Below are 20645 nucleotides of genomic sequence, written 5' to 3' on the forward strand. Positions count from 1 at the left end.
TGCTTTCTGTGATGTGCCCTGGAACCCAATGAAAGGGCTCCATGCTACGGTTGGCAGACTTAGGTAATATTTCAAGAATTCCCCTAAAGAAGTGTTGAGTTACACTACTGCTTTAAATCGACAGAGTTCACGTTTAAAATGCAACTTAAATAATAACGCACGGGGCAAGACGTCCAGAAGTGACCGCCTGCAGAGATGGGAAGTTCTTTAGGCAGATCTCCGGCATTTGCCCTATGGAAGTGTTCACATTATCCAAGGGGAACAGGGCATCAAGGACCCCTGACTGTGCTGCTCTGCTACAGCCGTGTAACGTCCCTCAGAGACAGCACCTGAATTACTGCTCTCATGTGGTCTCTTTGAATAAAGCAGAGTTGCTTACCTGTAACAGGTGTTCTCCCAGGACAGCAGGATGTCAGTCCTCACATGTGGGTGACATCATCAGATGGAGCCCGGCCCGGAAACCTTTTGTCAAAGTTTCTAGACCAGGACTTCCCAAACCTGTCCTGGGGACCCCACAGCCAGTCGGGTTTTCAGGATATCCACAATGAATATGCATGGGATACATTTGCATGCTATGGAGATTTCCTATATGCAAATTTTCCTCATGCATATTCATTGTGCACTTAACACAGGTAAATGGCTTTTGAAAATTGCTACGACAGTATATCACATTTAGATACATTAATTCCTATGCAAATTCACCTGTAAGTTTGTAGCTGAGGCAATGGAGGGTGAATTGACTTGCTCAAGGTCACAAGGAGCGGCAGTGGGCTTTGAACCCTATGAATGGGAAAGTCTGCCAAGGACTCCGATTACGGTCTATGAATTCTTGAAAGGTCGAGATGTGGACAAGTCATACAGAGGGCAGTTTCAAAACCCCATGGATACTGCAAGCTCCTGTTCAAATGGACACTCCTGATGTGGCTGGTGTGCACAATGAGGGTCCAGATGTTCCCACCCACATGGGAGCAGATGCATAGCACATGCTGCAAAATGCACTCTGTGCCTGTCCTGTCCCTGCCCCTTTGAGAATGAGCTCCAAGTGCCTTGCAAACAATACAAGCTATGGGAACCTGCTCTCAATTCTCCTCTCTGATTCGCTGAAGCCCTTGTCAGAGAAAAGAACCCCTCGGTAATTAGAGCGTGGGCTGCTTGCTTATTTACATTTTTGCTCTGCAATAGCCTTGGCGCGCAGCGTTCACCGTGGCACGTGCAGCAGATGGGCTACAGAGCTTGCCATCCTGACATGCTCCTGCTGTTTTTCAATTAGACTCTGGTCTGCGGGTCAGTGAAGGTAGCTCTCAAGCTGCTTTGCAAAGCTTCCCCTACTCTAAAACTCGCAGGCCACCCTTCTCCAAAGTCACTTCTCGCAGAAGTGTTCATGAACTAAAAAAAAATGTATTTTAGATTTCAAGTGCTTGCTTTCTCGGATAGCCTAATTGCCAATCAGATGGCCAGAACAGGCCTATTACCAACAGTCTCTGACATCACTGAGACACTGGCAGGCCCCAAATCTCATTTACTCACAAGCAACAAAACATTTTATAAGTTACAATACAGATGACAAAAGAAAAAGGGTTCTAGAATTGTTTTGATAAAAAATGTTATGATGATACTAAAATCAGACATTCGCACCACCAAGAAAGGCAAGGAGACTAGCAATGTGAAAGACCTGCAATATGCTGAACTTTTGCTCTAGTTTTATTTGGAAAAAGTATGTAGTTAACAGGATTGAAGCCAAATACTCCAGCGATCTAAATGTTAAAAACTGATACCCCTCACCTCCAAGTCTTCACCCCCTCCCCAGAACCCATGGCCTGTACAAAGGTGCTCGAGGCGAACCTTTTAGCCTTGCACACACAACCCAGCCATCTCCACACGCACAGTTAAGAATTATGCATTTATAATACATTTAAATGAAAAAGAACAATCTAAGTACAGTCTGATGTAAAAGCACCACTTACATTATCTTAAATTCACATGCACTGCTGTGGTGCCAACCAGAAATCCCTGCAAAAAAAAAAACCACACTGGAAGCCCATCTGGTATTAAGCCTATTAAACTGCATGTTGGATGTGTGCTTGACTCTCAGAAAGCCAAGAGTAAACGGAATTACAATTGTAATATAGTAAACCGCCCATACCAAAACAGCACTAACTGCCAGCACTCAAACAGTAACAACACTGCCTATGAAAAGGTAATATGCAAATATTATACCGGAGTCTAAAACACCACTACACCTCCTATTAGGAGATTATCCCACCTCAGTCACACATGCTGAACACTGTTGCGTCCGTCGATCTCAGACAACTTCGACCTCTGTGCCTCACCTTTTACTCTGCTCTCCCCGCTAGCCTTGGAAAGATGGCTACCGCCGCGTCTGCAAGCCGCATTCTCCGGCGTCCCCGGAACAGCTATGGCAAAAGCCTCACGCCATGTTTCTCCTGAGGGCCTCCTAGGATGCGCGCACGCACGCCACCCACGTCTTTATCCACGTCATGGCAGGAACCTCGGGGGCGTCCCCTTCGAGTGACGTCACGCCATCTGGGTATTTAAGCCTGCGCTTGTTTGCTAGCTCGTTGAGTTAGCAAGGATTGGACTTGTCCGGTCTAAGCTACTCTGTCGCTTCCTTGCTGCCGCTGGAAGCTCTCTCTGCCCTTCGGGGTAATTGCTAACCTGGGTACCCGCTCCTCGGGAGCCCTCTGCTTTCTTTCAGGTACCTTAAAGGGATCAGGAACTCGCTCCTCGAGGGCCTGCTCTCCCTGCCTCAGTGCCTGTACCATCAACTTCTGCCTGGTGGAATCGTCAACCTTACAGCTACCATCTAGTGAGTAATCTAATTCTCAGTCTGTCTCATCTTCAGCTCTCCTGTGCTGGGAACCTACACCTGGATCTCCCTATACCATCTTGGTGAGACGGGTTCCCTCTGCTGAGGGTCCCTGGACTGCTACCTCTGGATCACCTCACTACTGCCACCTCTGGTGGTATACAACAGCTGTACAATAAAAGACAAAACTCTGTGTTTGTGCATCTCGTGTCTAGCCCAGTACTGTGGCTCCCCACGGGGCTCCTCCCCGTGGGCGTAGTCATCCCCCACAGTACCCAGGAATCCACTCAAACCCCTCAAAACCATAACACATCCTCGCACTTAATACTTCCAAAACTGAACTTCTTATCATCTCTCCCCACCATAACACCATGAACCTCTCTGAAACTAACTCCTACCCACCCGCAATATCCATCTCACAACATGTTTGAGACCTAGGCATCATCATTGATGACCAACTAAACCTAAAAAAATTCATCAGCTCCACTTTGAAAGAATGCTATTATAAACTCCACATTCTAAAGAAACTCAGACCCCTCCTCCATTTCAACGACTTCTGCACTGTCCTTCAGGCCACTGTTTTCTGCAAAATTGATTATTGTAACGCCCTACTTCTAGGCCTCCCCAAAGCCACCGTTAAACCTCTAGAAATGCTACAAAATGCTGCCACCAGTATCCTCACTAACACTTGCAAAAAAGACCATATCACCCCCAACCTCAGAGATCTCCACTGGCTCCCAATCTCCTTCAGAATTCTCTACAAGATGCTCACAATCATACATAAAAACCCTACACAACCAGAACGTGCACTGGCTAAATGAGTCCATTCACGTCCACACCTCTAACAGACCCACCAGATCTTCTTACAAGGGAACCTTGCACACACCCTCTCCTAGTCTCACTCTTCTGATCACAACGAAAGAACGTGCACTATCCATTGCAGGACCGTCCATCTGGAACTCAGTGCCCCCCTGACCTGCGCAAAGAACACTGCCCCCAAAAATTAAAAAAAAAAACCCCTGAAAACTTGGCTTTTCAAGCAGGCCTTCGCAGAACCCCACCCACACACTTCCTCCTCTTCCACATTATATTAAATAATGCTACTGTGATAACCTGTCTACACAATCGTTGCATCCAGTTTATCTATGCGCCTTACCACTTTAACTTATTCCCTTCCAATTAACAACTGCAGTTTAGACTGTTGCAACCTGCCTCATGGTCTTGAAATATTACCTCCCCCTACCCACATGCCTTATTTATATCCTCACTATTGTTATCCCAGTTCCATGTACTTACCTCATTTATGCTCTCGTTACTGTTACACTAGTTCAATGCTAATTTCATAGGTTGCTGCTAAAAACTGTTCCATGTAAACCGATGTGATACGCAAATGAATGTCGGTATAAAAAAAACTTTAAAATAAATAATAAATAAAAACAACTGACAAGTAGATCTGATAACTAAAAACTCATATACTAGTTTTTTAAAAATTTCCCAAACACCAATAAAATATTTCAAACTAGCAGACACATCAAATAACTCCTAAATATTAAAACTACTAAGGATAAACAAATGAACGCTTTCCATACCTGCAAACCTTTGATTTCCAATCACCTTGAGACTGTCGTGGATTACTGGGAGAAGGGTGCATAAACTTTCTCCTGTCTCTTAGATATACTGTATATACTATATATATATATATGTGTGTGTGTGTGTGTGTGTGTATGTATGCATACACACATGCTTCCTCTTTCATGCACAAACTCACACACACACACATTGACACTTCCTCTTTCACTCATACACACACAAGTGCATATATTCCCTCTCTCACAAATACCTGAGCATCTCAAGACTCCAGCTCTTCTTTGGTTGGGGTCTGCCATCAGCCCTGGGCCATTCTCTTCACTTTAGTTACTGGCAGGTTGGGATCTTCCAGGAGACCTGGGTCCTCTTTTTAACTTTTGCTGCATTGCAGGTTGGAACCACCGAGCGACCTCATAGCCTCGTCCTCATTTTGGCCATGCAGTGGGTTGGGAACCACCAGACAGCGCCATGGCCTCCAACATTCGGGCCACTGATGGAATGGGGTCTGATTGGCAGCCCACAGCCTCTTTATTATCTTGGCCATTGATGGGATGGGTCCACCTGGTGGTCTGCGGCCTCCTCTTCATCCTGGCTGCTGGTGGGATGGAGTCCTCCAGATGGCCCCGCAACCTCCTCTGAACTTCAGCTGCTGGCAGGTTGGGCTCCGCAGCTTCCTCTGAACTTTGGCTGCCAGTGTTCCCCAGGTCACCGCCTCCTCCAAGCCACTGCTCTGTGCAAGTGCATGGCTTGCACAGTCGATTGTACTGGTCCTGGGAGGATGGCGGTGCTGGGTGTTGGATTAAACATAGCAATTTGTATGCTCATCTACCCAGGATGGTGGAGTACCAACGAGGAAGACAAAATAAACAGACCTGGATATGGAGTGAATCCTAGAAGAACTCACCTTCCTACCCCTTCCCCTAACCTTCCCGCCCCCTAGCCCTATCCTAAATCCCCTCAATCGCTTTAACCTGCCTTTTGCGCCTGCTTCAAGCAGTGCCCATAACATGCACTATTGAATAATGACAACGCTGTACAAGTACTACGAGTGGCGATAACACTAAATGGCTCAGGGAACTGGCACAGGAATGCAGCAGAACATTTTACTTCTAGGACACTAGCAGGATCTAACTCAGGGTCTGATTTACTAAGGCTTTTTCTCCCAGTCTACATCAATGGGAAAAATGCTTAGTAAACGAGGTCCTCAGGTTGCTAGTGACCAAAAGTCAGTACCATTAGGCAGCCATTCCATTCAGTGGCTATGTGAAGTGACTTGATGGTCTCACTACAGTTCCAACTGGACAAGCATTGCCATCGTTCAAAACACCAAGAGAATCTGCACTGAGTGACTTCTTGTAAAGGGGCCAAGGGGATTCTATTATCCTCTCACTGGTAGAAGAGGTCCTTTCCTAAGCAAGGATGAAGCCTATTATAAGCAAGATAGTGTAGAAAAGCTTGCATTAACTCTGATTCTGCACATATTCTGTAAATGAATGGAGGACTTCAGTTTACAGCACAATCCCCAGATACCTTAGAAATAAATATGCATTTTAAGGATAACTGCTCCTATAACAAGACTCTTGTTTGCATTAGTTGAGTGAGATCCTAGCCACTGTGCACAAGTTGCAAGGAATGAAATACCCACCTCAAATCAAATAACCCAGTGATGTTTGCTTAAGGAAACATGGCATTAACAGGCAACAGTTACTGTATGAAGCCACCATTTCATAGTGAGCCACACCCCATGCCCCGGCATGTGCAGGGCAGACTCGACATAGCTTTGGTTTGAGATATAACCCAAACTGTTTTTTAAAAATCTACTTGTAAGCATATTTTTCTTGTGTTTATTAAACCTGATAAAAAGCAGACCTCCTGGGCCACTGCTGAAATCAGCCACATTCCACTGCCTCTTCCCTTTCTCAACAGTCAGTTTAGGATCAGATGCATAAAGCACGGAGTTGCCTTTCAAATCTGCTTATTTAAAGGCTTAGTGGATTGGCCTTCAAATTCTTAGCAACTGGCCACCATTCAAGGCTGGCCAATTTACCGCAACAGCATGTGACAGGAGAGAGGTCTCCTATTTCATGGCCCTCTGAGCCAGACTGCTCAAGGCGTGACCTCTCAAAGCAGAGAACGTGTGCCGAGATCCAGCACGGTCAACGGACTCACAGCGCCCGGAGCAAGGGTGGATTCCCATGTCCCCTTTTGGGCAGGAGTGCTCACAGACTCACTTAACAGGGGAGTTTGGTGCCCTCCTTCACCTGGCGCCCAGTGCAGCCGCCCTGCTTGACCACCGCTTGCCACCACCACCAAGATCCTCCCTTGGATCCTCTGCGGCTATTCTGCCATCAAAGGAAATCAAAAGAGCAGACACTGGAAGCAGATCCTTCTCGGAAGCAGCACCTGCCTCTCCGGGACCCTCTCCTGGAGCAGTCCTGGACTCTCCCTAATTCAGGGATGCCACACAAAGACTATTTTTCCTACAGCATTAATTTTTGAGAAAATCATTTAGTATTCCATGGCAGAGTTTAGCGTTCTTACACAAAAGATAGTTTTAGGTTCACTTTTTGATTGTGAAGTAAATAGGATGTGCTGCTGTTTTAAACTGTTGCACACGTGCTATCTGGAAAGCTGTTTTTGCCCATTAACCATTGCTCCGATTCTAAGATACTATAAACCACTCTGAATGAATCGCGCATTCAAAAAAAGAAGGCAATAAATCCAAACGAAATGAATCAAATTCAGTCTAAATCTCTCCTTTTGAGGCCGCTTTCACTTCCTAACCAGTTCTCTGCAATAAATGCACTTCCTATTGACTTGTTTGTCTTGATTAGACTGTAAGCTCCATGGAGCTTACAGTCTAATCAAGACAAACAAGAGTCTAATCAAGACATACACATATGAGACATACTGTCTCATATGTGTATGTCTAGTAGGGCTTTCCGAATGATAAAGAGAAGTAGTAGTGGCATCAGCGTGGTAGAAAAGTCTGAAGGAGTGCCAGAAGTGAGTGTGCACCACAAGCAGGCTAAGTCAGTAAAGAGTCACAAAGCCATTGAGCGCCTACGTACGCAGCGATTTCTGTGCCCGGGAAGACACTTCGGCCAAGGCTGACAGAGTGCCACATTATCTACTTTTGGGCGTAATTTCAAAAGGGACTGCTGCACCTAAAACCGTATTTTACACGCAGAAATGGCTTGTTATAAAGATCGTCCACCTGGCACGCAGGTACGTCCCATTCTCGTGCAGAGAATGTTCCCGGGACAGGGCTGGGACTTACAGACAATTCAGCCACATGCACCGAACATTTCAGGAAAACTGTGCGCACACATGTTATAAAATAAACTGTGCGCCTAATTTTAGTCAGGGGTGCGCCTAGCCACGAAAATCCCGATTCTACCCTATAAGTTGGGGAATTTTAAAAGGGGCGCGTCCACACCATTGCCAGTTTCACCAGTTCGTCCAGTTAAGAGCTAGGTCCTCCAAACCCCCCTGGTTTTATAGTCTGCACTCCCCCCAGACCCTTTAAACCTCTCAGAAGTGGCGTTTTCTTTTTTAACTTACACCTGCTCCATAGCAGAAGTAAACTTACGTAGAAGGGGATCTGGGTGCGTGCCCAGGCGCATAAGTATTTACGTGCACATCGCTTGGCCACGCCCCCAAATACCCAATCCTCCACCCCTTTTTGAAAGCTATTGAGATATGCACACATCTGGGCGGCTTTCTAAATCCTCCTTTTAGTGCTAGTGATCTACTGCCACTGCTTTGGGCACTTGTGGGCACAGATTGGGTAAATGAAACTGGAGGCATTTTAACAATTTTTCATGAATTCAATTTTCCGGAATGTCCTCATACAATCAGAGAAAATATCAAAATGAGAAGTCAAACTGACTGCCAGCACCAGGGAAAGCTGAAGGAGGAGGCAGAGCTCGGTTTCTCTGGGCAAGATTTTGATCGGTTCCATTCAAATCTTCACGGAAAAACGCGAGGAGCTTGGCTGAAGGACAAGTGTTCAGACTGGTATGAGAGGCTATCAGGCGTCCGCAGGGGTCGGTTCTGTCTGCTTTACTATCTGTTTGGCACCTGTTGGTCAACTTTTGGCCAGCCTCCGTGAGGGCTTCCGATATCCAGTTTTATTTACCTATTGGTAATTCTTGGAATGAAACCTCTGAAAAAAATTCCCTCTGTGTATGTCCAAAATTAAGACCTGGGTGACCCATCACACACTCGCCATAAAGCTAGAGAAAACTGAAATGGTTTTGATACAACATTGTGAGGACATTTCTAAGCTCATCTCCCTAAAGATTGGAAATGAGAACATAGAAATAGCTTCACAGGCCAAGAGTCTAGGTGTTATTATAGACTCAAAACTGTCATTAGCTCAGGCTTCTTTAAATTGCTGAGATCATTAAAGACATTGTTAAATCCCAACGATTTCCATTCAGAATTCCAGTTACTAATAATGCCACTTGTAGACTCTTGTAACTCGCTATAAACAGGCCTACCTGCTGTTGTACTCAAGTCATTTCAGCTTCTGCTAAATGCTGCTGCCTGCTTAATATCAGGACTTTATTTTCGTGAACACATCACCCCAGCTTTATCACATTTGCATTGGCTTCCATTTCAGTATAGAATTAAGTAGAAAATTGCATCACTGACCAGAAATGTGCTAGCTCTACCTCCAGCTCTTTGGATTACAAATATGTTAACAAAAAATACTGCCCCAGGAGAACACTATGTTCCAGACAGATGGCATTACTAGGGGTCCCGTCTCCCCGTCAGGTGCGCCCATCCGAGATCCGCAGATGCACCTTCTTGGTTGCCGCTCCTGATTTTAGCAGTCAATTACCATATGACTTCCGTAAGGAAGTCATATGGTAATTGACTATATATAGTCTATAATAAACTATATTGACTATATATAGTATATAAAAAATCAGGATATGTAAAATTACATACGGCCTTACGGAAGTATGTAATTACAGTCAATAGGAATTGACTGTAATTACATACTTCTGTAAGGCCGATCAGATCCGCCTACAAAGGTTCTCTCAAGGCCCCCCCTAACAAATCCTCGGTCCACAACTCCATTCATAAGCGAGCACTTTCGACTGCGGGTCCGCTCCATTGGAATTCGTTTCCCCCAGATATACGCCAGGAACATTGCCATCTCTCCTTCAGAAAGAAACTGAAAACCTGGCTGTTCACTCAAGCCTACCGTTTAAGGAACCTTTTATCAAACACATTGACTCTCACCCTGACCGCCTCCCTAACTCCCCCCCCCCCCCCCCCGTCCCTGCCCTGCCACCTCCCCCCCTGCTTACCTCTCCATGTTTCCCCCGTCCACAAGATTTATGAATAATTGTGAATAATTGCCTAAGATTAACCTACAGCCGAGCTTAATCTAGCTGAGTATGTATCGCTTTCTTTTGTTTTTTATTATTTTCAATGACCATTTTACCACTCTTCAGTTGTTATCGTTTTAAAATATTTATTTATTTATTTTTAATTTTTATATACCGATGTTCCTGTAAAGAATACATATCGCACCGGTTTACAAGGAACTGAAATATCTTTCCTGTCCTCCAGCTCCCATGTTTTTCGCTCCCTGTTTGATGTAACTTTTTTACCTTCTATATAGTTGTTAATTGGTTTCCCCTGTTCTATTGCAAACTGGTACGATAAGACCGCGTCTTGAGTATCGGTATAGTAAAAGAATTTAAATAAATAAATAAAATAAATGACATAAGATCTTCGCAATGTACGAAAAGTTTTAAAAAACTATTGAAAATGTTATTTTTTTTAAAGAAGCCTACCAATAATGTTTTTCTCTGTGTCGTATCTCACGCTGTTTTGGCTGCAGATATTATTACCTTTGTAATGTTATTTGATTTTATTCATTTTGATGTTATGTCAATTGTATTATCTTAAGGATTTTATTGTTAGCACCCTAGGGTCTTCGTGCATAGGCGGCATATAAATAAATGAACCATAATCATAACAAAGTTGTTTCCAACAGGATACTGCTGATATGTGTGTAACCCTTTTTTCATGGACTTCACTGTTTCCTGAGGGTCTATAAAAGAATGTATTTCTGGGGCTAACTCTTCTGCCACTTCCCCAAATCTTCGAGTCTCAAAGTGTGGGTCCTTTCTGTGGGGGGGTTTCCTTCCTGGGTATGACTGTACTGACTGTGTAATGGTGCTGCAGGGTCCAGACAAGGCGCAGTGTTGGGTGTTCAGATTCATTTTACTGTTATTCTTCAAAAAATAAACAAATGCGCAACCAAGCCAATACTATCCTCTGTCCATCTGTGCTCCCTCCAGGGTATTGCAGTGTGGACGCTGCTTCCTTTCCTCTGAGTATGTGTCCTCCGTACTAGAGCCTGGGCTATATCTTATTCCTCAGGGAGGGGGCTGATAAGAAAATCCCATTTGAGCAAGGAAATCCCTATGAGTGTGGAGGATCCCCTGAGTCTCAAAATCGTAGCTGAGGTCCACACGAGACCAGTTCTTACCTGCCTGTTTCCTGTGTCCCAAAGGGTAGAGACAGAAATGGGGGATCTCCAAAAGATCTCGTCTCCTCTCTCTGTTACTCTGCTCTCTGGACTCCACTTGGTGTGACCTCTCTAATACAGCCCAGCTTCCATGTGAGGAAGGGTAGCGCCAAAACCTTCTCAGAAACCAAAAAGGGTAAAACTCAAAGTGCAAAAAACTCTTCTTCCGCTGAAGTGATGAGTCAGGGGAAGGGGCACACAGGTCTTCTCACCCCTGGCCTCTGGATCAGGGGCTTATCCCTCATCAGCACTAACCAGGGTCTAACCAAGGGTGCAGCCCAAAATCTCAAAACTTCACTGAAAAGTCTGAGAGGCAAGGGGGTGCACTGCAGAAGCTTCTCCTCACAAAAAGGACCGTTAGGCAAGACAGACCTAACTCAATTAAGAAACAAAACAGCTCCTTCACTCCAAGAGCCAACTCAAAATGATCACACTCTCTAGACCAGTAGCCCCTCCCCCCAAGTGAGCTAAGGAGCTACCATTCACAGCCCGTCTCAAGGGGAGTGAGATGAAGTGACCCTGTTTTTCCCCTTTTTGCATGTATTTAGCCTGGTCGACCTTAACCCCTACAGAAGGAGAGAGCTCTGTGGGTGGGACCCTGCTGGGAGCGGTGAGCCCAGCTGGGATCAGGAGGCTCCTACTCTCCAGGAGAAGGCAGCTCCTGTAAACATCTCTGACCTAACTGGGGGTATTGTGAGTACATTGCAAAGGTAGGCAGCCAACTGTTATGTTGTTGGCTGATTATTTTAATAAACGTTTAAGTTGCAAGAAAAGCTGGGGTCAGCGTGCTTCCTGACTCCAGAGAGTGAAGTTTTGCTATGCCATCCTCACAGGGAGGTGCTGTTCGGAGCTGGAGAAACCCAGGGCAGGCATCTAGGCCCATCTAGTGGAGACTTGTGAGTGACTACATATGCATAAATATTTATGAAGTACTAGGCCTGTTGACAAGCCATCTCGGAGGTATGTGTGTTGAATTCTTGCTTTGCTATCAGATCTGATGTACAATGACCGCGCACAGATCTACCCAGTATTTTATACACAACATTCGTGCATATGTAAAAAATACAGTATTTTATCTTGGAAAGGCTAAAATATCACAAGGGAGGGGGAGATCCTTTCAATATTTAGCCCTTCTCTGATAAAATATTGTGGTGGACTCCTGGCAATGTTTTATCTCATGGAAATAGTCTGCAAGATAAAATACAATGACAGAGGCTGCAAAAACACACAATGGCTGCTCGCTTTGCATAGGGTCACCATTGTGTTAAAGGGCCAAATGGCCAGAAACCCATCCTCTAGAAAGTGTTACAAAACCCCCCAAGGGGTTCTATCGAGACCCATATCCACCCCCCGTTGAAGCGGCGTGGACCCGCCCCCTTCATAAATCCCTCCCTTTTGGCAGAAACCCTAACCCCCAGCCCAACAAATTACCCCCTTCCTGAAATCAGGGCCGGAGAGAGCTGGAATTAGGCCCGTGCCAGCTAAGAAAAGTAGGCCCCTATGTAAGGTTCTGATGTGATACTTAATAAGAGAAATCCTTTTCTAAATTTCCCAAATAATTTTTATTGATTTAAGAGCTTTTTTGTTAGCAAATTCTTCAATTACAATTGAAATTTTTATTTATACATGTTAGAAATAGATATACGTAAATCTACGTAGTTAAATGACACCTATACAGTTCTCCTGTACATAGTCTCCCCCTACTCTTTTGTATTCTCCCCTTACCTCCTTCTAACTATGCTTTCCCCTCCTACCCCTTGCCCACCCTCCCCCTCCTCTCCCCCCCTTTCCCCCCCTCAATTCGGCTCCCATGGTTTCATTTTTGTACTGTTTTATTTGTTCACTTTGTTATAATGTTATATTATATTGTTATATTGTTTCACTGTATCTCCCACCTGAGTTCTTTGTAAACCGGCATGATGTGCTTCACGAATGTCGGTAAATAAAAGTTAATACATAAATAAATAAATAAATAAAATATATTTCGCTTTTTTTTTAATTTTGCCCAACAAAAGTAGGCCCCTTGAACATTGTAGGCCCTAGCCAAATGGCCATACTGGCACCCCCTCTCTCCTAGAGTGCCCAAAATATACATAGTCCCTTGTGCCTAGTGGGTCCCCCTTCCCCCTTACATAAAAAAGGGCCTGCTGGTGTAGCCCCCCCCCCCCCCCCGAGCCCCCTTACCTATAAGCAGGGTCGTTGGTGGTATAGCGTAGACCTAGAGCACCCGCTAGCTCCGGGCCGGTCAACACCATCTTCCGAAATGGTGTTGACTGGCCTTTGCCTCTATTGCATGAGTGAGATTATCACTTTTATCAATTAGTCCATCAGTTTGCTCAGATCTTCCCCAGGACATCAAGACCGTCCTAGTTCTTCAGCCTGAACTCCTCACCCTGTTCACCCATCCAGTCAGTACTTCACAATAAAGATGTTTAATATAACTTATGCCAGTTAATGTAAAACGACATAAATAAGTTGCCAAATCTACACTTGTTAAGGGTCTTAGAAAATAGCAAATGCTGGCTGTGCCCTAGAATGCCTCTTTTTTCATGCATATAATTTACACGTGAACCCTAGTTATATGTGCATATTTGAGGTTTGAAAATAGCACAGATCTGAGTACATGCTATTTACACACATATATGCAATATTTTGCATGCATAACATTTTGAAAATTCACCTTTAAGGGTTAACAAACAAGTTAACAATAATATTTATCATTTTTATAGCACTGCTGGATATGTGCAGCACTGTACAATGATGATAAGTCCCTGCTGGAAAGATCCTGATATCTAAGTGGGTATCCGAGGCAACAACAGATAAAGTGATTTGCCCAAATTCAGAAGGAATAGCAGTGGAAGGACTGGGATCTGAACCCTGGCTGCTGAGCTCATTGCTCTGACCATTAGGCCACTTCTAATTCATAAGGAGTTGGACCATTGCTCGTGATGAAGGAAGTGTACCCCCCATCCTATACCCTTTATCAGACCTGGGGATTAAGGGGATGGAGGGGAGGTTCACTCTTGTCAGAGGGAAGATATATGTCAGGGCCCTACTGAAGTCTTGCCTGCAAAATCAAGGCAGCCAAGGGTGATGTTCCAAGAAAAAGATTTTACTCCAAATAAACTTCTTCAGCTGAAATCATGTCAAGGACAGTTACATTTCACAAGTGCCATTCATTCATATCCCGACTTCCAAAATCTCTAGAGTTTCTATCCTGGGACTTGTCCTGGCATTTTCCAGTGACTGGCACAGCTGCTGTCCAGAAACATATACTATAAATATTGTCAACTCCAAGAATATTCCGTATTAATATTCTTAAATTGGATCTTATGATTTCTCACTATGAAACACGTGGTTCCTTTTTATTGTTTTTAAAAATGTTTCAAAAAACCAAAACAATTTTTTAAGGAGAAGGTGGAACGTTTCATAAATTTTCTGGTATTATTACCGCCATGTAATATATCAATTTTTAATCATGAACAATCCAAATCCGTCCTTGGTATTTTTTGGTTTATGAAATGTGCACTCATGTAAATTAAAAGAAGTCCTTTTCTAGAAATTTTTTTTGTAGATATTTATAACTATTTCCTAGATGTTTTATCCACTTCAAAAGCCAAAAGATTTGGCCGACTGTTTAACAGGAACGTCTTTTTTGATGGCAACAACCAATTGTTACAAATGAAGTTGCTAATGGTCTGCTTACAGAGTGTTAGAAAAAATCGGCTTTAACTTAATAACTTTCGTTATCCTACCGGACTTTGCTTACAACCCAAATATAACACAAAACCGACTTATCTTAGTGAATGTCGTTGTCCACCCGACAAGGCCTTGTTTCAGACCCAACAAGAGTCTTTCCTCAGGGGATGTATATATACTGTTATGTAGTCGGAATTACATGTCTTTCGAGCCGTTTTTTCAAAGCCCTAGTGCAGTGCTCGCCTCCTTCAAGCCGCACTCTTTTGAGTCTGGCTTTTTTCCGCCAGCTCTTCAGCCATGGTGCTCATCTCATTCAAGCCGCTCTCTGTTAAGGCTGGATTTTTTAAAAATATGCTCCGCCGTTTCTTCTCATTCAACACTTTTTTTTAAGACCAAACTTTTTTTGATTTCTTGAGCCGTGATGCTTCCCATATTACTCCGTCTCTAGAGTGAAGAGTTTATAGTGATTTCTAGCTGTGCTCACCAAATGCTCACTGATTGCACTAAGACATCTGATGGGATTATATACTTCTCCCCTTCATTCAAAACAGACCAACCACTCGTTACATTGTGTCCCACTACCGACGTGTGTTAAACCAATGAGTTCCAATCCAGCTCTTCATTTAAGCCTTGCGGTGCCTGGGTTTTTAAAGTGAAAATCCAGAACGATTCCCGGTGATTTAATATATTCAAACGATCACCTCCCCATGGAGCCTCCTTCACTTGGTCTATGATAGTCCACTGCAGATGACTAAATGTATGATGAGCCTGTAAACAATGGGATACAATCGGAGCCTTGATGGTCTGGGTATTTATCCAGGATTTGTGTTCATTTAACTGCGTTTTCATGCTGCGGGTTGTTCTGCCTATATACACCATTGGGCAAGGGCAGATGATGGCATATACCACGTAGGATGAATCGCAATTTGTTTTGGACTTTCGAAATACTTTGTACTTTATTACAGGATCCACCCAACTGTCCCCCTCAATACAATTGATACAGTGTGGACACTGACCACATTTGTGATGTCCCGGGGTTTCTACCTCTTTTGCACTAAAAGAATGTGCATGTACGAGTTTGTCTCGTAAATTACTCCCTCTAGATGTCACAAATAATTAGATCCAATCAATTAAAATCCAATTAAATCCACAATTAATTAAATCCAATTAATATTCCAGTAAAATAATATTCCAGTAAAAAAATTTGTGGTGCAGGGTATCTTAGAAAATATTGTCAGGCATCTTTGCACCTACCGCTGTTCCTAATCTGTTTCCCATGACAACTTCCTCAGTGATTTCCTCGGTTAGACTCTTCCCCTTTACTAGATGGATACTCTGCGAGCTTAAGTTGATCCACTCTCCCTCCTTCACCCTTTAAAGCAGTGGCCTGTTGTAGTTTTCCAGAACTCCTCTGAAAACCTTCTAGCTACATCCCTTCTCCTGGACAAGGTACCCTCCTCTCCCAGACAGGAGAGATGTGGCAGACAGATACAGAAAGAATGTGCCTCAGAGCTGATTAAGAAGCACTTCCAAGCCCAGCCTGATATGTTGCCCTGGGAAGGAAGCTCTCTTTGACACAATGTGAGTCCTGAGGCGAGCACTGGCAGTAATTTGGAGAGGCTGAGATTGTGTCCAGCATTCCTTGGTTTATGAGTGAGGGTCATTCCAAACCTATTTGGACGCACTACCCTGAGACAGAACCTACCCTAACCTTCTCACAGAAGAAACTCCCTTTCTCTGCTACAGGGATCTCTGTTTTCCTTCTTAGGCCACTTCATTCCACGCATATCCAAAGGAAGGCGGGGGGGTTCAGAAACATGGACTGTATCACTGTAATCCCTGAACTAGCCCAAGGGGTCCCCACAGGGGCAACACTCTCACAGCTAATCACAAATGCATCGTTAGAGTCTAACAAGAAGGTCCCACCTACAGCTTACTTCCGAATCATTATTTCTACTGGCAGTGCTGCCTCTGGATATCCATGAACACAGGGTGCGCTTCCACAGACTGTTCTCCTCTACCTTGGGCTGACTCAGTGCAGCAGGTTATCGGGCCTCTGCTGGTAAATATAGAAGCAGTGCTTCAGCCCAAACAAGCAAACAAGGAGAGAGAGAGGCTCTGGGCCTTTAGCACTAATCTGCAGTGATTTAACACAGCCAAGTAAGGAAAACAGTTTTTGTGCTTTTAAACAAAGCGGCAGCCATGACTCAGCACAACCATTCAGGAAAGAGTTTTGTGCTTTTTACCAAAAATAAAAACAGCACAAACATTCAGGAACAAGTCTGTGCTTTAAACTGAAAGAGAAGGTACCCAAATTCACTTCCACCTCTCCATTCCCTCTTGTTCTAGGGCTAGGCTCTCATTATCTACCTCACACCTGCGGACGATCAGAGCCTCCACCCTCAGAGACTCCGCCCCCTGAGTCCCATTGGCTGCTCCACTCCTGCCTGCTGCTGGGAATTGTAGTCCTTTCACTCCGTCTCTCTTCTGAGGAATTTAGGCTCTGCCCAGCGTGGTTGCCCTTGCCTGGGAGCTGATGCCCTCCTGCTTGACCCTGGGCCAAGGGGGTTGCCCATCACAGTATTCAAGGGGACAAAAGCAGCAACCACAATACTTTATTCAAGGGGAGAAGGAAAATATTATTCTTTCCCTCTCACTGCTGGATCAACTCTAAGAAATAAAATGACTTGGACAAATTCAATGGCAGAACCTTAGGAGCCGTAAATCTCATTTCCTCCTACTGACAAGGACTAGAGCTTTAAAAGGAATGATAATGACCACACTGAGCCATCACTAATGTCAAGTGATGGGAGGATGGAAACAGTTCTCAGCTGCTACTGTAATCACTTCTGGCTGCCATTTGCTCAACAGAAGAATCTCCACTGGGCTTCAGTGCAAGCAGCATTTCAATCCTCAGTCCAGCCACGCACCGAGGTATCCACATTTTTTACATTTCCTGGGAAGTTGGACCATTCCGGGGCGTGTACGTCAGTGTTTTCAGATGCTTCCGCTTTACTTGAGGCTCAGGGGATTCACTAATGTGAAGAAATGCGTCTTAACTGGAAAGAAGAAGAAAAGCAGTACCTGCCCTGGAGCGGGGGTGGAGGGTCCTCCAGATCGCAGCCCACGTGGCAGTATTGTACGTAACACACCTCTGCCACTAAAGGGGACTGCTGATAGTTTCACTGAGGGAACAAAACTGGAGAATACGTTTACTGATGACTTCTACAGATGCCACCACCCAGAGTTGAGGAATCTATATCTATATTTTTAACTGCAGCTTATTTCTGTGCTTAGCAGCACAGGCAGCTCCGCCTACAGCAGAATTAAAGCCACTGGTCAGCAATTTCAGGCTTGCGGCTATAGGAACCTACAGGCCCATGGTGCGGTGACAAAACAGAAACAGAAACGTACTCAGCTCATGAATAAACAAGGAACTGAGAGGTGTTCAAGGCTCCAGTCCTTTGCTATTAATGAGAATTAAAAATGCATGTTCCATTTAAGAAGTGAGAATTAAAAATGCGTGCACAATATAAAAAAAATGATAAAATAAAGTCATAGTTTCTTCCAATGTGTGAAGGTAAGATATCACAGGGAGAAGCCTGCGGAGTTAATGTTTTCTTTGGAGCTAGTCTTCAGATGGCTAATGGTTTTCATGGTCAATCTCACAGGCCATTGCTCGCCTTAATTAGCAGATTTTGCTAAACATAAAAAAGCCTCAACTCATTTTTAATAGTGATTACAGCTGCCTAGTCCATTAACAAATTGTTGTATTAACACTGCCTACCTTGCACTGTGCATCTTTTCAAGGTTTGCTTAGTTTCCTTTCATAGGATTTTAATTAACCTTTTTTCCTTCCCTAGTGTTTCCTACTGTAAGGAGTGACGGTGTCAGGCCCCTGTGGGCTGCTGAGCTGACAGCAGTCTGTTGCTCACCGCTGAAGGTACACATTTAAAATGCACAAGCAATGCAATTTAGAACGTTTGTACACAAAGCAGAGAGTTCGCATTAGTTGGGAAAGATACCCAGGAGCTCCATGCTGTTGCTATCCCTAGTATTGTGACTTCCGCTCGAAAATAATACCGGACGAGGCAGAAAAAAGGCTACAAAAGCTACCAGGTTCTCCGTACAGTCATTACCAAATCCAATAGCTATGTAAGTGTCTCGCCTACCTGAAAAAAACCCAACCCAAAACAAAACTACCTTTGCATGTTTCTACCACTTGCCAGTAACAAATTAACTTACAGGTCAATTTCCAAAGGAGTTACATATATAAATGTAGCATACTATTATAGGAATTTGCAAAAGTCCATTTACCTGTATTAAATGCACTTAACGTGGGCAAAACCTATTGACAATTCAATGGCATATATTGTAGCAATTTTCAAAAGCCCACTTACATGGGTAAAATTCATTTACATGTGTAAAACCAATTTTAAGCAGGTAAATGCTTTTGAAAATCAGGCCCATAGTAAACAATGGCAGAAAAAGACTAAATTGGCCCATCCATGCTACCTAGTGGATATTGTCCAGCTGAGCACCAGTGATCATCACATGGTATAATTTGATATAACAGTTAAGAAGGAGAGACATCACATGAAGATCAAAGTCCCGGATTTTACATAAGAACATAAGATATGCCATACTGGGTCAGACCAAGGGTCATCAAGCCCAGCATCCAGTGGCCAATCCAAGTCACAAGTACCTGGCAAGTTCCTAAACATTAAATATATTTCAAGCCACCATTGTTTATTAATTAATAACAGTTTATGGATTTTAACTCTAAGAACTTATCCAAACCTTTTTTGAACCCAGTTACACTAACTGCTATAACCACATCCTCTGGCAATGAATTGCAGACCTTAACTATGCATTGAATGAAAAATAATTTTCTTCAATTTGTTTTAAATGTGCTGCTCGCTAACTTCATGGAGTACCCCCTAGTCCTTCTATTATCTGAGAGAATAAATAACTGATTTACATTAACCTGTTCAAGTCATTTCATGATTTTGTAGAACACTATCATATCCCGCCTCAGTTGTCTCTTCTCCAAACTGAACAGCCCTAACATATTTAGCCTTTTCTCATAGGGGAGCTGTTCCATGCCCCTTAACATTTTGGTCGCCCTTCTCTGTACCTTCTCCATCGCAATTATATCTTTTTTGAGATGCAGCAACCAGAATTGTACACAATTCAATGTGGGGTCTCACCATGGAGCAATACAGAGGTTTTATGACATTTTCCGTTCTATTAACCATTCCCTTCCTAATAAATCCTTACATTCTGTTTGCTTTTTTGACTGCCACAGCACACTGAGCCGACGATTTCAATGTGTTATCCACTATGATGCCTAGATCTTTTTCCTGGGTGGTAGCTCCTAATATGGAACCTAACATCGTGTAACTACAGCAAGGGTTAAATTTCCCTATATGCATTAATTTGCACTTGTCCACATTAAATTTCATCTGCCATTTGGATGCCCAATCTTCCAGTCTTACAAGGTCCTCCTGCAATTTATCACAATTCGCTTGAGATTTAATTACTCTGAATAATTTTGTATCATCTGCAAATTTGATTACCTCACTCGTCGTATTCCTTTCCAGATCATTTATAAATATCTTTAAAAGCACCGGGCCAAGTACAGATCCCTAAGGCACTCCACTGTTTACCTTTTTCCACTGAGAAAATTGACCATTTAATCCTAATCTCTGTTTCCTGTCTTTTAACCAGTTTGTAATCCACAGAAGGACATCACCTCCTATCCCATGACTTTTTAGTTTTCTTAGAAGCCTCTCATATTTGAACAAAGTTTAACAGTCAGATATGCCTGTGATACTTCTAAAGTAATAGTTAAGCAATAAATAATGGTCAGAATTGTCTTTTATGATAAACATTTTTTAATATTTTATTTTTAGATATTTTTATTTTAGATAATTTTTATTTTCATCTCCTGTATTTACTATTTTTAAATTAATT

The 20645-nt window shown here is 43.5% G+C and overlaps 1 protein-coding gene across 7 annotated transcripts in view; it reads right to left on the reverse strand.

Annotated features, from left to right (window-relative positions):
- The window catches only part of CEP128 (centrosomal protein 128), a 647014-nt gene that overhangs the window by 224541 nt on the left and 401828 nt on the right, over window positions 1–20645 (reverse strand). The gene's annotated exons all lie outside the window — the stretch shown is intronic.

Source organism: Rhinatrema bivittatum, chromosome 4 (genome assembly GCF_901001135.1).
Source record: "Rhinatrema bivittatum chromosome 4, aRhiBiv1.1, whole genome shotgun sequence".
NCBI lineage: Eukaryota > Metazoa > Chordata > Amphibia > Gymnophiona > Rhinatrematidae > Rhinatrema > Rhinatrema bivittatum.